Source organism: Helianthus annuus, chromosome 5 (assembly GCF_002127325.2).
Source record: "Helianthus annuus cultivar XRQ/B chromosome 5, HanXRQr2.0-SUNRISE, whole genome shotgun sequence".
In the NCBI taxonomy this organism is placed as follows: Eukaryota; Viridiplantae; Streptophyta; class Magnoliopsida; order Asterales; family Asteraceae; genus Helianthus; species Helianthus annuus.
This window is the reverse complement of record NC_035437.2, coordinates 175,631,629-175,648,532: the sequence shown is the minus strand read 5'-3', so window position 1 is coordinate 175,648,532 and position 16,904 is coordinate 175,631,629. Positions and strand designations below refer to the sequence as shown.

At 37.3% G+C, this 16,904-nt stretch overlaps 1 long non-coding RNA gene and 1 pseudogene across 1 annotated transcript; one reads left to right on the top strand and one right to left on the bottom strand.

Moving 5' to 3' along the window:
* Positions 1-776: 776 nt before the first annotated feature.
* LOC110944189 lies at positions 777-2,992 on the top strand (annotated as a pseudogene).
* Positions 2,993-14,978: 11,986 nt separating this feature from the next.
* LOC110939498 lies at positions 14,979-15,880 on the bottom strand. Its single transcript, XR_002592301.1, has 2 exons — positions 15,759-15,880; positions 14,979-15,065 (listed from the first exon to the last, which is right to left on the bottom strand). It is a non-coding gene; the product is annotated as an uncharacterized LOC110939498 (long non-coding RNA).
* Between the last annotated feature and the right edge of the window lie 1,024 nt (positions 15,881-16,904).

The window sequence follows — 16,904 nt, the reverse complement described above, 5'->3', positions numbered from 1 at the left end:
TCGGATACGAATTCTATTCAATACTAGTCCTGTAAATTGAATACGAATTTATAATTTTAAATTCAATTCGAAATTCGAATTAAAATTATATATATTTATTTTTATTTTTAAATATAATATATATAACTTTTATTGGCTATAGTATAAATTAATCTCTAAATTTATTATAAGTATTAAAATAGCTAATTATCAAACCCATTACAAAGCCCATAACTTAAACGAATTTATTACATATTTTTACTGAAGTTGAATCAAATCAAATTATATATATCTATGGATCCCATTAAGTCTAACCACTTTTGAAATCCATCTCCACCGTCGGATCATGTTGAGATTAAATCTTAGCCCTTTAAACTCACAAAAAAACTGCCCTCATGGCGGTTCATGGCAGTTTCCAAAGCTGGTGGTTTTGCTCCACATTATTATGCCCATGTTCTCCACTTCTATGGTGGTTGAGATATAGTTCTCTCCCACCATTAGCCCTCCATCCAATTTGACAAAAAAACTGCTTTTGAGATGATCTGGCGGTCCAAACACGGCAGTTATTTCTGAAATTAAACCTCAGCCGTGATAACCCTTAAAATTTGGCAGTTTTTTTGTCTAGAGAAGTTAGAGCGGTTCTCTCCCACGATCCACGCAGAGGAGCGTCTTCTCCTCCGATATAAGATCTGTTCAATTGCGTTTTTCGTTTCTTACTTCTCCTACACGCTCCTCAAACCGCTCCCTTAAATGTATCCCAATTAAACTGCCTTTCCTTCTCATACTCCTGAAGAATCATGGTGGAAATTGATAGTTTCTACCATGGAAGCAACCGTGATTTTGCAGCCATGGTGTTCACCATGCTCACTACTCAGTTACCTTGTAACTCACTTCTGTGAATACTTATTCAAATTGCAAATTAGGGTTGATGATGTTCTACAACAGTGGCAATTATACGTGGTCATTGATTCTGGATTTTGCAAACACTCACCCAAATTTACTTTCCCACTGCCAATGTGTCATCAAAGTTTTCAGAGTCTTCACACCACCGGTTAAATCAGTCAAGCACACAGTGTAAAATCATATGCTTCTTGAAAGCAGGCGTGTTTAACTCTTGATTATGTAACGTTGAGTGATTTGGGGATTTTAAGGTTTGTATTTCTTATTCTCTCTCAATTATTGGTCCTAATTTTCATTTTTATTGTTGACTGTAAGTTCTTTACAGATGGAGATAACATTATTATTGAACAATGTGAGTATTGGGTTTCTTCTTTGTATGGAGTTTTTTTTTTTTTTTTTGTCAAAGAACAGAGTTTCGGGCTCAGGTAAAACTGAATGACTACAAAGTTCTTTAACTATTTATTGAGGTGTGTAAATGTGTCAATAGATTCCATTATTGCCATCAGAGTTCATCCAGTTATGATTTGATATTGTTATTTGTTATAGAAAAGTGTAAAAGATCAGTCGATTCAATTTGGAGTTGCAAATCAAGATTTAGAAGCTTAAATATTCATTTTCAAGAGGAGGAGTTTTGGTAAGCAATTTGTTAACCTAAGATCAAGTTTATATAATTGTCCAGAGCAACTTTTTTTCAGTTATTATCTTTATCATATTTTACAAACTGTCTATTTTAAACTTAATAGAAAGGATTAGATTTGTATCAAAACTAGGGTAACTCAATTACTACTGATTACTAAACATTTCAATTGTTTGATCTCATCACGTTATTTTAAATAAACTTTTGCTATTTAAATCAAACCATCATCACATCTTATTACGCATTATATCTTTATTGTAATGTAATGAGCCTGATTCCCCTTTTTATACTTGCATACTAAAACTGAGACTGAGACATCTGCAGCAGTAGCAAGCCGCAACGGAAGAGGTGTTGATACAAGGAGTGAATAAAGGTAAGATTTTAGTAAAAGTAATGGTTTACATAAACAAAATTGCCTTCACAGTAGCATGTTTTGATTATTTTTAAATATTTACCCATAATATATTTGTATTTTCTTTCCTTTTCAGCCAGGTAGCAACGGGAATATTGGTGAAATTAGTGAGATTAAAGGTCGCTTAACAAAAGTAACGATCTAGTAGCAAGGTTTTACTCTTTAAATTAGTGGTACAGGATCCGTAGTTTCATTAGCTGGATATTGTTTAGAGCATGGGCACCGTCTTTTGGTTTTTGCTAACATTGCAAACGGTAGCTTGCAAGATTTGTTGCATTTTGCTGATGATAGGAGCAAAAACGTGAAATGCACGTGTTAAGGTAGCTTTTGGCACTACTTGAGCTCTAGAGTACGTCACCCGTCGATACAAATATAAAAACTAAAAACATTTCTTATTTTTGTTGGTTTAACCGAAGCCTTTTTTCTTAGTAGGTACTTGCATGAAGTTTGCCTACCTTCTCTTGTACATAGAAACATAAAATCAGCAAATATTTTTCTTGATGAAGAACTCAATCCTCATTTATCATATTGTGGTTAGCTGCCCTCACTCCAAACGCGGAGCGAGAGGTAATTTGATTTCATATTTTTTGAGTAGTGATGTTGGGATTTGAATAAGTTTGTTAAACTTTGTACATGTGGCGACACAGTTGGTCGGCTCATTTAGTTATAGTGCTCCTGAATTTGTGTTGTCCAGCATATACACTATAAAAAGTGTTGTTTATGGCTTTGGAGTGGTGATGTTGGAGTTGTTGACTGATCGGAAGCCACTAGATAGGTAAACCCTCAATTAAATCATACTTTTTGACAGATACGAAATTAGTTTATTTTCTTTCATGGTATGTAGTTCAAGAGTGAGATCTGAATAATCACTTGTAAGATGGGCCACCCCTCAACTACATGATATTGATTCCTTGGCCAAAATTGTTGATCCCACATTGAATGGCATGTATCCTGCCAAGTCTTTATCTCGCTTTGCTTACATCAATGCCCTTTGTGTTCAGAACTTATTTCTATCATATTTGATTAAAAAAGGAGTCGCAATCGGCTGCACAGGTTCAATATAGCGGGCATGATTTCAAATGGAATTCATGGGCACCAACAAAAGCGAATCATTTTGTGTGGGGAGCGCTAAACGAGTCAATCTTGACTACGTGTGCACTGGCAAGACGCGATGTTCATTTACCGGACACATTATGCCAGTATGCTCGGCTGTACAGGAAAGTTGTGACCATTTTTTGGTCTCATGTGGGCTGGCAAATCAAGTTTGGACTCAACTGTGCTTATGGATAAATATCCCAGCGCAATTTACACTCTGGACGGTGGCTGAACTGGTAAAACACGTGACAAAAGCAGGTACTTCAGAGAAAACCAAAAGGGTGCTAAATCTTGGAGCAATGGGAATATTTTGGAGGTTATGGATGGCGCGTAATGATCGGGTTTTTAACAGCAAACCTGCCCATATCGTGGCGGTGGTGGCTTAATTCAAGGTCAAAAATAGACTGCAGGGAGTGGGGGTTATGGGGAAGTTTTGAGGTGAGTGTATAAGTTATGTTATGTGGGTGATGTTTTTGTTATGTTTTGTATGCTTGTAATATGCCCAGCATCTTGCTGGGTTGTTTGTAGTTAGTATATTGGTTAGATTTGGTGTTAAAATAAAATTGGGTTAGATTTTTTTTTGTTAAATTAATTTAGAATACAATATCATTATTGTCATTATCTCTAGATCCGACACTTGATTTTACAAAACTTTTATCTCATTCTCTACCATGTGGATATGGCTTCTATTATATTCCCCTTTCATGTAAAAGTATATATGAGATTCTTGATAATATCTTAATTGCCCATTTATATTATATGTTGGGGCTGCTGCGATGTATTATTGTGTCCAAGAAACTAAAGAAAAAAATACAACATTATTTGTAAAAAGGGCAGCTTTGTAGGATGATGTAGAAGCATGGGTTGATGCACTTGATGACAGATACTTTTAGGTCAGTTTTCATGATGGCCATTTTGATGTTAACAAATATATTGGTTTACTTATGTATTTGAATTCTGCAAGTGAAATTTGAAATAAGTAGTGAGTTAAAATGGCTTTATGTGTAATTTTAGGTGATATAACTCAGACTCATGATATTTTCTTAACAGGTGCTCAATTTTGGATCAAACATGTCAAAAAAAGTGGATATATGAGATATCAGAACCAGTGAATGAGTATGCAAAATTGAATCACCTTAAAGTTGCAGAGTGCATTAGAATTGTAATCTATTCCCTAAATTAGGGATAATCATTTGGTACCAGATAGAGGTACTGTATCGTACCGGTTATATTTGGTAACGATACCCGTTTTTTTCATTTTTCGGTACCGCTACGGTACCGGTACTATGGTCTATTTACGGGTAAATACCGGTTTTCTCACAAACTTTATGGAGCATTTGAAATGTGAGAAACGGGAAGGTATTCAGAGGAAAGGAGGTGAACAAGTACAAGATAGTGGAAGAGATAAAAGATATCATATTCGACAGAATGGCGAACAGATCAAAGGTGACGGGTATAACTTGGAAAGATCGGAGAAGTTTTAGTTTGAACTTTTAAATGTAATTTGTTTGTTTTAAATGTGTCCAATATAGCACCTTGCTATGTTGGACTTTGTTTTGTTTGGTCAGTAATAAAAAGATGTTCCTGGTGCCTGTAAAAAAATCTATTAATTTTCTATTGTTGTGGTCTAGATTACATGTTTAGTGAATATGAAATTATTATTCCTTATTTTTCTTCTCATTTATTGATCATATATAACAAAAACATTGATTAAAACTTGATAATATAATGATATAGATTATCTTTGTTTGTTAAGCTATTAGCGTAACCCGTCCACCGGACGGGTATTAAACTAGTTTATTTGAGTTTATCCGACTTCGAAATTTTAATCAGATTCGAAATGGGATTTTAACTCGAATACGAATCGAATTGGTTGGTTCTTAAACGAATTCGAATTGAATACGAATTCAAACATAAAAAAAAAATTTCGAAAAATTCGATTCGAGCAATTCGAAAATTCAATATTCGATTTGATGAACACCCCTACTTGGCATTCATATTGTCTAATCAAATATGTATGTTTTTGAAATAATTATTGAATCGTGTGATTTTTAATCACAATATATGATGCGTGTCAGTGTGTATATGTTTTAGATGTTTAATTAAGCCCTTTTTACACTTTTAGCCAAGTTTTAAATTTATAAAACACGATATTCACTAACACTAAACACACATATGGGTAAGTGCACCCATCGTGGACGTAGTATAGTGTTGGTAAGATACCGAGGTCGTCCAAGGACACAAGAGCTTTTAATACCGGTTTATCCTCAACGTCTAACCAAATCAAAAAGTTAGAAAAATGATTTAAACTAAGAAAAATAAAAACTAACTAAATGCTGAAAATAAAATAAAAGTAAAAACAGATAGACAAGATGAATCACTTGGATCCGACACGTGTATTAGTATAACCTTTGATTATTTTCGCACTTTTGCACTTGTTTAAGAGATTATCTTAGTTATTGTAGTAGGCCCCTCTTTTGAAGGCGACGTTACCCTCAACCCAGTAGTTTGAGTCAGCAAGGATACAATCCTAAAGGGTCGGATTATTGAAAGATAATGAATTAAGTTATTAATGCAAATTATGGTAGGCCCCGCTTTTGGCGGTGACGTTACCCTCGGCTAAGTAGTCTGAGTCAGCAGGGATACAGTCCTAAATAGCCGGGTTATAGTATTAATAGTAGTTAACTTATGAGGGGGTCAAAGAGTTTGGATCCCCGCCATCCAATACCTATGGGCATTGAAGGAGATCCTACTAAATTTGACCCAGGTCCCAAGCAGGACCTCTAAACGCTGAACAAGGGCAAGACCCTTACCAAACCGTTCCCTTAACCCCCGACCAGGTAGCCAACATACCTCCATATAGACCGTGGAGATATGAATGGTGAAAATCTTTTATTTTATATAGACAGTAAAATAATGCCAAGACACCACGGACAAACGATAAGGAAAGATCACCTTCAACATAAGTAACTAGTTATTAAAGTCATTAATACAAAACCAAATAAAAAGTGCAAAAGATTAAAAATAAAAAGTATTATACTAAACACTTGTCTTCACCAAGTGATGTAAGAGACTTAGGCAAACATGGCCTTGATTGTCAAGAACTCTTACGATCAATCTTGGATCCCGAGACGACTCACACACTCTACGATGGACAATGGATGATGGTGGTGAATGATGGTGTTATGGTGGTGGTGGGTGGTGGATGAAGTGTGAGAGAGGTGGTGTGCCAAGGGATGAGAGAGAATGAAACCAAGCTCCTCTATTTATAGGCTGGACAGAACTCTGGACACGGCCCCGTGTCCGCTGGACACGGCCCCGTGCCCGTCTGACACTCTCTCTCTCTTCATTAATTGTAATTGCGAATTACAATTAATGCGCCTGCTGTACTTTCACCACGCCCCCGTGCTCGCTGGACACGGCCCCGTGGTGAGCAATGGAAGCTTCTACTGGTTTGTCTTTTCTGCTGCTTCCTGGGCACGCCCCCGTGTTCGCTGGACACGGGGCGTGTTCAGACTCTGTTTTCTTCTCTTTGTCTTGGGAGGTGCCGTTGAGGGTCCGGGCAGTCCACTTTTGTTCCTTTTCTTGTATTTATGGTAGAATTAGTGGTCTTTTTGCTTCTTTTGTGATTTTGAGCTCATTTCATCCTGAAAATACAAAAGGAAGACAAAAACACTCTTTTTCCAACATTAGTACTTAAAAAGGGTTAGTTTTATGCCTTAATTGATGTGTTTTATATGTTGCATTTTACACACATCAAATACCCCCACACTTGAACTTTTGCTTGTCCTCAAGCAAAACTCTTTTAATGTGGCTTACACTCCCAAATGGAATAGGTAGAAGAGAAGTTTTTAGTTTGTCCTAGAGTGTCGGGAATCCAAGGTTTTTATAGGTTTTATTTTTATTTTATTTACAATCCTATTCGTTATGATTTATTTTGAACTTTTCATAAGATAAACTACTTATTTGGGCATAACATGCCTAATTAAAATTCCATTTATATACAAGTTCACATACCTCACGGGAGATCACTCAACACTCGGCCGAAGGTGTATATTTAAGTGAATCGCTCGAGAGCGGCACGGAACTTACGTTTTCCATAGGCTTGCCAAGCGATCAATCCTCCTCCTTTTTAACTTTTTACCTTTGTAAATATCAAGAGGACTTTTGGGGTGAAGGCTTGGGTTTAAAGGTGGGTGGTTGGTTAGTGGTTAGTAAAAAGGCGAAAATCGTAACAAGTGTCGGTTTTGGTAAAATACCTTGTTTTTAGTGACATATTATTTCTTTGAAGTATTTCTCCAAACAAGCTTTTGTAGCTTTTGTTTGTTTTTGACTTCATCATTCATTTTTTTTTTCGTCACATAAAGGGTACGTTTATGAAAAACCGAGCTTGTTACTAAAATAAAGGTGAAAAATGAAAAAGGTTTTTGGTGGGTAAAAAAAATGTTTTGGGGGTAATGAAATGAAAGGTTTAGGCTCAAAGGGGTTTTCTAGGGGGATTTTTGGGTAGGTAAAAAAAATGAAAAATAATGGTTTTGAAAGAAAAATAGTTAGTCCTAATGCCTCCATCATTTACTTACTTGGGTTTAAGTTGGTAAGGACTGGGAATGTATCGTCGTGGCAAGTTCTAGATTTGTAAGGACCGAGCGGCTATTCACACAAGAAACGAAAAATGAGCATTTAATCTGAATATGTGTATTTTTATGCTCAATAAAGGCTCAAAACTCACTTTTGTGGGAATGGGTTTTTAATGTGACCAAGCATATATAATCGAATTTTTAACTAGACTTGTTATACCGTTTCATAATTTTCTTATGTTAGTTCTTTTTATCACGACGCTATCGGTTGTAAATTTGTAAAAATATAACCTTTTTAGAACTTGTTATTCCCAACTTAAACTAAGACAAGTAAATAAAAAATGAAAAAGTTTTTGAAAAAAATTTGGGGTGTTTAGCGGTTCCAATAGAGTTTTGTGTAAGGCTTGTTTTAGGATTTTGCAAAATTTCAAGCTTTTAGCATCCCCCCCACACTTAAATTACACATTGTCCTCAATGTGTCCAAAAATAAAGTTTTTGGTTGATTTGAATATGTAAAAGTGTGTTTAAAAACAAAGATTTGTGTTACTGGCACTCTGGACACGGCCCCGTGTTGACCGGGCACGGCCCCGTGGTCAAATGCCAGTAACAAAAATTATAGAATTGAAACAGAAGCCTGGACACGGGGGCGTGTCCGCTGAACACGGCCCGTGTCCAGTTACCTGAACTGGGTGATTTCCTGCAGGGGGCTCAGCACGGGGCCGTGTTGGTTGGGCACGGCCCGTGTTGAGCCTTCTGTTATGGAGATTTTTGTCGGTTTGTTCTGTTCTTCTTGCATAGTTCCATTTTTCTCTTTTCATCCATTACCACCATGAGTCCATAATCCATAAAAATCATCATAACATTGCTAATAGAGAGACATTACATAAAGATAAAAATTACATAGATATTAAGCTTATGGAGTTCTAGCCCTATGTTTTATTTTAATTTAGCAAAATTTCCAAGAATCTACTGATCTTGGTTAGATAAGGCTTTGTAGAGCTCCACCTTTCGGGTGCGGTTCTCCTCATATGTCGGCAAGCCACTCCTCTACCTCCCTTGGAAGGAGGAAAGAGGGCTCGTTTGCATTTGTTTGAGGAGTTTCAACTTCCGCCGGAACTTCTTGTGGGTTTTCCATAGGAGGTTCTGCGGGGAAGTCTCCCCACCCGGTAGGGTTGTTAACACCGAGTGCCAAGTTCCAGTCTTGTTGTGGAAGAACTGGTTCCATGGGGGGTGCTACCAAAATGTTTAACCTTTGGTGCAAAAGGTTAATCTCTTGGAAGCTGCTTTCCAGTCCCATTGTAAGATCGTTAATACGGTCAATGAGGACCTCCTCTACAGACGTCATCTCGTCGAGAGCTTCCCTTAGCGCTATCACGTAGTGCACAAGTGTAGCTTCAACGGAGGGCCTCCTTCCCCTTCGGCTGTTTGAGGAATGAACGGATGATGTTTCGCTGTTTTCACTCGCCATTCTACGAAAAATAAACCAAAAATAGTTTATAGGACGAAACAGTTTCTGGACACGGCCCCGTGCTCAGTGAGCACGGCCCCGTGTTCATCTTTCTGCAGAATTTTGGAGCATGGAATCTTGGGTTTTTAAGTTATTTTCTGAGTTTATGCAAGCTCTTTGACAGTGAATAACTTCAAACAATGTTACATAACATGTTTTTACCAAGATTCTATGATCAAAACTCATTATTTCCTACCACAAAGGTTGAAAATTCAAACTTTTTATGGTAGTTTTTGAAGAAAGATGAAGAAGAAGGAAATGTCTAGAAGAGGAAAGGACAAGATGGGTTGTTGGAAACTTCTTTTAGACTTACCTAGGATTGTTTGAGAGAAGATTCCTTCAAATCTCTGTCCCCAAGTTGGTCCAAATGTGCAGGATTTTTGGCTGCATTTATAGAAAATGACAGCCTGCTGGACACGGCCCCGTGTCCGCTGGACACGGCCCCGTGTGCAGATGAAATTCTGACACAGTTTGTCCGTATTCTGACGTTCTGATCAGAGGGGAATCTTTTGGTGGACACGGGGGCGTGTTGGCCGAGCACGGCCCCGTGTCGGAAAGCTGACTTATGAAGTTTTGTCTTTATTAAGGAGCTAATTTGTATCGGGTGGCTCCTGACTTGTTGGAACAACCCCAAAGTGCCTAAGATACCTTAATTGTCCTATACTAAGGCGAGAACGCAAGAGGTTGTCGGTGAGGGTAATTCCTATTTTTATTCTAGGTGGACAAGTCCAACCCTTTTCCGGGCTCTTGTTAAAGAAGGTGTATGCCGAATCGCTCAGGTCTATGTATGCACCGAACGAAGTCGATGGGGAGTCCTTCACGGCACAATCGGCACAGGGACGACTATCGTCCACGTCTTGTTTAGGAAGAAAGGTATTTTCGGGAGCAACGAGGTTGTCAGAATGCGGTTCCAACATTTCCTCATGGTCATCTTCTTGGGATGGATCTAAAAAATCCTTCCTAAGTTCTTTTGACCAATTTAGAAGTAGTTCTTCTAGTTGAAATAGCTCGTCAAGGAGCATTTCTCCTAGAATATCTGGCTGGGCGCATTCGAGGGAGAAATAGTGCTTATTTTTACTTTCGCCCCTCTTAAGGTTACAGGGAATCGGTGGGTCTATATAGTGGGGCCTATAAGTGAGGAAGAAACATTTTAATTCCTCGTGTTCGCCTCCACATATTCGACACCACAAACCATAAGAGTGCCGAAAGTAAAAAGAATCACTATCACTCATGTTTGTATCAGAAATTACCAACCGCCGGGATCGAACGGTTCTGTTTTCAGCAACTGAATCTTGGGCACGGGGGCGTGTTGAGTGGACACGGCCCCGTGTTCAGCCTACTGTCTGATATAAAACAGGATTGCCAGTTCCAATGATTGAGCACGGGGCGTGTTCAGCGGGCACGGCCCCGTGCTGAGCTCTGCAGAAGCTGAAAATTTAAAAAAAAATCCTAAAAATTAAAGAAAAATAAAAAGATGATTAGGCCGTTGATTCCTAACTTTCTTAAAATCCTTGTGTCCCCGGCAACGGCGCCAAAAACTTGATGCGTGTCAGTGTGTATATGTTTTAGATGTTTAATTAAGCCCTTTTTACACTTTTAGCCAAGTTTTAAATTTATAAAACACGATATTCACTAACACTAAACACACATATGGGCAAGTGCACCCATCGTGGACGTAGTATAGTGTTGGTAAGATACCGAGGTCGTCCAAGGACACAAGAGCTTTTAATACCGGTTTATCCTCAACGTCTAACCAAATCAAAAAGTTAGAAAAATGATTTAAACTAAGAAAAATAAAAACTAACTAAATGCTGAAAATAAAATAAAAGTAAAAACAGATAGACAAGATGAATCACTTGGATCCGACACGTGTATTAGTATAACCTTTGATTATTTTCGCACTTTTGCACTTGTTTAAGAGATTATCTTAGTTATTGTAGTAGGCCCCTCTTTTGAAGGCGACGTTACCCTCAACCCAGTAGTTTGAGTCAGCAAGGATACAATCCTAAAGGGTCGGATTATTGAAAGATAATGAATTAAGTTATTAATGCAAATTATGGTAGGCCCCGCTTTTGGCGGTGACATTACCCTCGGCTAAGTAGTCTGAGTCAGCAGGGATACAGTCCTAAATAGCCGGGTTATAGTATTAATAGTAGTTAACTTATGAGGGGGTCAAAGAGTTTGGATCCCCGCCATCCAATACCTATGGGCATTGAAGGAGATCCAACTAAATTTGACCCAGGTCCCAAGCAGGACCTCTAAACGCTGAACAAGGGCAAGACCCTTACCAAACCGTTCCCTTAACCCCCGACCAGGTAGCCAACATACCTCCATATAGACCGTGGAGATATGAATGGTGAAAATCTTTTATTTTATATAGACAGTAAAATAATGCCAAGACACCACGGACAAACGATAAGGAAAGATCACCTTCAACATAAGTAACTAGTTATTAAAGTCATTAATACAAAACCAAATAAAAAGTGCAAAAGATTAAAAATAAAAAGTATTATACTAAACACTTGTCTTCACCAAGTGATGTAAGAGACTTAGGCAAACATGGCCTTGATTGTCAAGAACTCTTACGATCAATCTTGGATCCCGAGACGACTCACACACTCTACGATGGACAATGGATGATGGTGGTGAATGATGGTGTTATGGTGGTGGTGGGTGGTGGATGAAGTGTGAGAGAGGTGGTGTGCCAAGGGATGAGAGAGAATGAAACCAAGCTCCTCTATTTATAGGCTGGACAGAACTCTGGACACGGCCCCGTGTCCGCTGGACACGGCCCCGTGCCCGTCTGACACTCTCTCTCTCTTCATTAATTGTAATTGCGAATTACAATTAATGCGCCTGCTGTACTTTCACCACGCCCCCGTGCTCGCTGGACACGGCCCCGTGGTGAGCAATGGAAGCTTCTACTGGTTTGTCTTTTCTGCTGCTTCCTGGGCACGCCCCCGTGTTCGCTGGACACGGGGCGTGTTCAGACTCTGTTTTCTTCTCTTTGTCTTGGGAGGTGCCGTTGAGGGTCCGGGCAGTCCACTTTTGTTCCTTTTCTTGTATTTATGGTAGAATTAGTGGTCTTTTTGCTTCTTTTGTGATTTTGAGCTCATTTCATCCTGAAAATACAAAAGGAAGACAAAAACACTCTTTTTCCAACATTAGTACTTAAAAAGGGTTAGTTTTATGCCTTAATTGATGTGTTTTATATGTTGCATTTTACACACATCAATATACTCTTTTTATGTGCTTTATTTTTGTGTTACAGAAAGTTGTTATTTTTCCTTTCGACATACATTGCTATTCACACTTCAAATATAGTGAGAAATCCTCTCTTGGTTTTGAAGGGGAGAGGGGGCCATGAAGTGTGAATAAACGAATTGATTAGTTGATTATAACCGAAGCGTATGTAGCCCAGATGCTTAATGGTATCCTAGTATCTTAAATGGTGCACCCTTCACTAGAGACCGAGGGTTCGAGTCTCATTGTGGAGTATGAAGTAGAATTAGGAGTAAATTAGACGGTTGTTGAGTTGCCATTTTATATGATAATGTAAGGCTCTAATACGTGATTGACAAAAAGTCGCAGCGGAAATTCGTGCCATTAAATTTCTTTCATTACAATTGTCTTGACCTCCTTGAAATCTCATTTTTGAATAACTTTTCACATAAATCATCACTCAACTGGTTTACTAAATAAAAACATAACTTATGAACGTAACAAGATTCATACTTTGTAAAGGGGGTGGCGGCGCAACTTGTTGCCCGACTGCCTGCCATGGCTTTGTAATTGTCTTTTTTACTTATATCCAATTTTTACTTATGTTTACTACGATAGATTCACTATCGATCCCGTACAATCTATCTTGTGACTCGGTCTTCGATCTCCACTCCTCGGTAATCCTTCGTGACTCGTACAACCTACACTCACCATATAAGTTCAAAACGTTAGTACACATTATGAACGTAACAAGATTCATACTCTTTTGCTTTCCATTCCGATATTTCTTTGCATTTATGCATTCCCGTCTGAGTATCCACTCTCTGGTGAGACTCCAACATTGTTCCTGTATTACACTTCATTCTCAAGGTGCACTGTTAATAGCATCAATATTCAATCATATTGAAAGCGTACGAGCCCACATACATACCTACTGGCATACATTTATACATACATACTTGCATTTACATATAATACGTTATACCTACACGCGTACGCCCTTCATACTTAATTAGATAATGCTTACGCCCATACATATCTATTTGCGTACGTACATACACAGTTACCTACATATATAACTACATACTTACACGCGTACATAAAACAATCATAACTATACACTTGCATATCTTCACTCACGTGTACAAATACTTACATACATTCAAACATGCCTACGATTCTTGTTTAACTAATTTGTATATACTTATCATACTCGTGCATTAATTTCACGAGCTTAGACTGAGATTTTAAAGCCTTCAAGCGTCCATCGCATCTCGTAAACACTCTACAATGAGTTTAGAACACATTTTGGGACTCCTTATAGGTTACTAGACTGATTTCGGATAAATTCTGCACATTCAGTTGAGCAGGCAGATGACGCACGGCCATGCATCCCAACCGCACGATCGTGCGGATCCTACGACGTCGGGGGGCACGGTAGTGCACAAGCTAGTGCACTGGTTTAATCGGAAACGCACGGCCATGCGTCCAATCGCATGACCGTGCGATACCTCGCGTCGGTCAGCTTCGCGTAGACAACAACTTAAGGCGTCGGGCAAAATCGGAAAATGCACGAGGCGTCGGCGACGGGCATAGGGGCGTCGGCGACGACCCCTAAAATCACCATTTTGCTGCAGATCCGTTTCGTCGTCCGAAAACGCTAAAACTTGCGTAACTTTCAAACCGTATACCCGTTTAACCTCCCGTTTCTTCCCACATGACCATAATTTAATATCCCATCACATGGAGTTAACATCCGACATCCGGATTAACAAGATTTGATACTTTTAAGCTTTCGACTTATTTCATTTTTACAAAGTTTTGACCCGTTCATGCATTTATCAAAGTATCCTGTTTATTTGACCTCAATCACTTATGAACCTTAAAATATCAACATTGTCTATCATATACAGTTCAGATCACGGGTTTCTTGCATCTTCTTAACCCATTTTCATTCTTATGCATATTTTGACTCGTTAAGGGTATTTGTGCATTTTTAAGCATTTGACTCTCAAAATCATATTTTTCGTTTTCATACTTGTCCAAAGCATTCACTTAATTAATTTGCTTGTTTCTAAACAACTTTTAAGGTCGTTCGGCCCAAATACCCATCAAAGGCGTTTTGGTCAACATTAGTTACGTCCTTTGCAACGAAGGACTTCCATCCATTTTTAATCGAACCCTACGACTTAACCATAACTCTAATCACACATACCTGACTCGGGTCAAAGCTATGACCCGTTTTAGTGCTTTATCCACCAAATTGCTAGTAAATATCAATGCAAATCCTTTCGCTTTTTATCCTGTGAATTCATAATACTTAACAAAACAACCATTAGTCGATATCGCCAAATGGTGATATCTTCACCATTTGACCGATTTGGTCTACAAGACCATTGCATCTTTATGGGGTTGTAATTATTCATTATTCCCTCCTTGTAGCTTATTTCTTTGTTAACTCATAATCAAAGTTACCGTAATACCCCTTTTTACCCCTTTCAACCCTCAAACTTAGTTTCTTAACATGGTCACATGTTCCGACCCGTATCAAAGCTTGTAGAATCATCATTCTTCATATATTAACTTATCATGCTCTTAATCTATACAATGAATAGATATTCTACAAAAAGGGGGTGTAAGCTTTACTTACCTCACATCCAAGTAAGATTCCCGTGCGCATAAGTCCTGTTTGACCCGCTTCTTTCCCAAGCTTCCTTGCCGCTTTCTAAGCATCAACTATCATATATCATTCTTATGATAGTTAGTTTATTCATCATTCGTCACAACCCTTTCAACACACGAGCCTTATATGGAATTTATCATTCAACTTATAACATGCTAACCTATCATTTCTTATCCGATTTCTTTAAACCTTCGCACACATGTATGATTTCACACATCATTAACATCAGTAGTTCATAATTTTACATCACATTATCTAAAACGCACTTATCACGTTAGTTAACTATTAAATATCTCATTATTACATTCTATACCTAGTCACCACATTCTTGCATACAATTTCACCTTCTAGTTTTACCTAGTCATTTCATCAAACACTTGGCGCGCGTACAACATTTTAAGCTCTATATACATGTGTTTTATGCATAACCTACTAGTAACTTCACTAAACTCAATCATTCAACTAATTTCACATGATTCATCCATCCTATAACATGATTGGCTACCAATACATTAGTGATTATGCTTTCATTCAACAAAATTACACCATTACAAGATCATCATTCATCAACATACTACTAGAACAAGTGGGTTTCACCACATAAACATCAAATTCACCCAAACCATGCATAATCGATGTTCTAGATGATGATTCTAACACATGCTCATAATCAATTTCATACCAATTCGCGGATTAGAACATAACCCACTTCGTGCAAGATCACCAATCTAGAATTTAAGACATACCTTATGATCCCCTTGTGAAGGTGATCGTTATTCTATGTTTGGTTATGAATTTAAGCTTCGTTTGGCCTTTCAATTTGATGAAAAGATGAAGTTAGGGTTCTTGGCTCCATGGGAGCCTCCTGCTCCTTCTCGAACACACGATGTGTGTGTATGTTTGTATTTTTTTTCTTTTATAAATTCAACTTTCATTTACTCCACTTTAGTCCCTCAAGTTTGCCATTTATAATAATTGGCACAACTCTCATTCCTTAATTGTTTCTACCATATTCTTAACTAGGTTAAATAACCTAGTCATTTATTCCTTGATGCACCATATCATAACATTTAACGAATATAAACATTCGGGTTTTGGGGTGTTACAGATAACTAATTTATTAATGCATATTATGTTTTGTAATAATTTACAAAGTTAAAACTTTGCATTTAACTTTATACTTAGGTCTATTTGGTATGGGGCAATGGAATAGATGAGAGAATGGAATGATCGAGGTAATAGAATAGACAACGGAATGAAATGGACCATTCCATTCCATTGTGATGTTTGGTTACTCATATGTGAATAGAATGAATCATTACTCTGTATAATTTGATAAACAAAAAAAGATGAAGTAACGAAACACAACTGTATTAAAAACGACAAAAATATAATTGCCTCAATAATAATAATAATAATAATAATAATAATAATAATATATTAATGATAAAAAACTAATAATAGATTTTTGATATATATTAATATTAGTATGAATAGTAATAAATAAAAATATAAATATAAATACAAATAAAAGTATAAGAATAAATATAAATATAATAATAATAGTAATAATAATAATAATAATAATAATAATAATAATAATAATAATAATAATAATAATAATAATAAGAACATATTTCTTTCTATTCCTTCAAGGAATGGAAAAAAAAACACCTACATACCAAGGAATGAAAATTATTATATTTGCAAGGAGTTACATTCCTTTGGAATGCTCCATTCCATTACCACATTATAACCAAATATGTTTCTTTTCATTCCATCAAAATGATCCATTCCTTTTCACCTTTCATTCCTTTATACCAAACACTACCTTAAAGTATATGAAATTAAGTTTAGAAGATTTAACTAATAAAAATAATGTTTTTTCACGT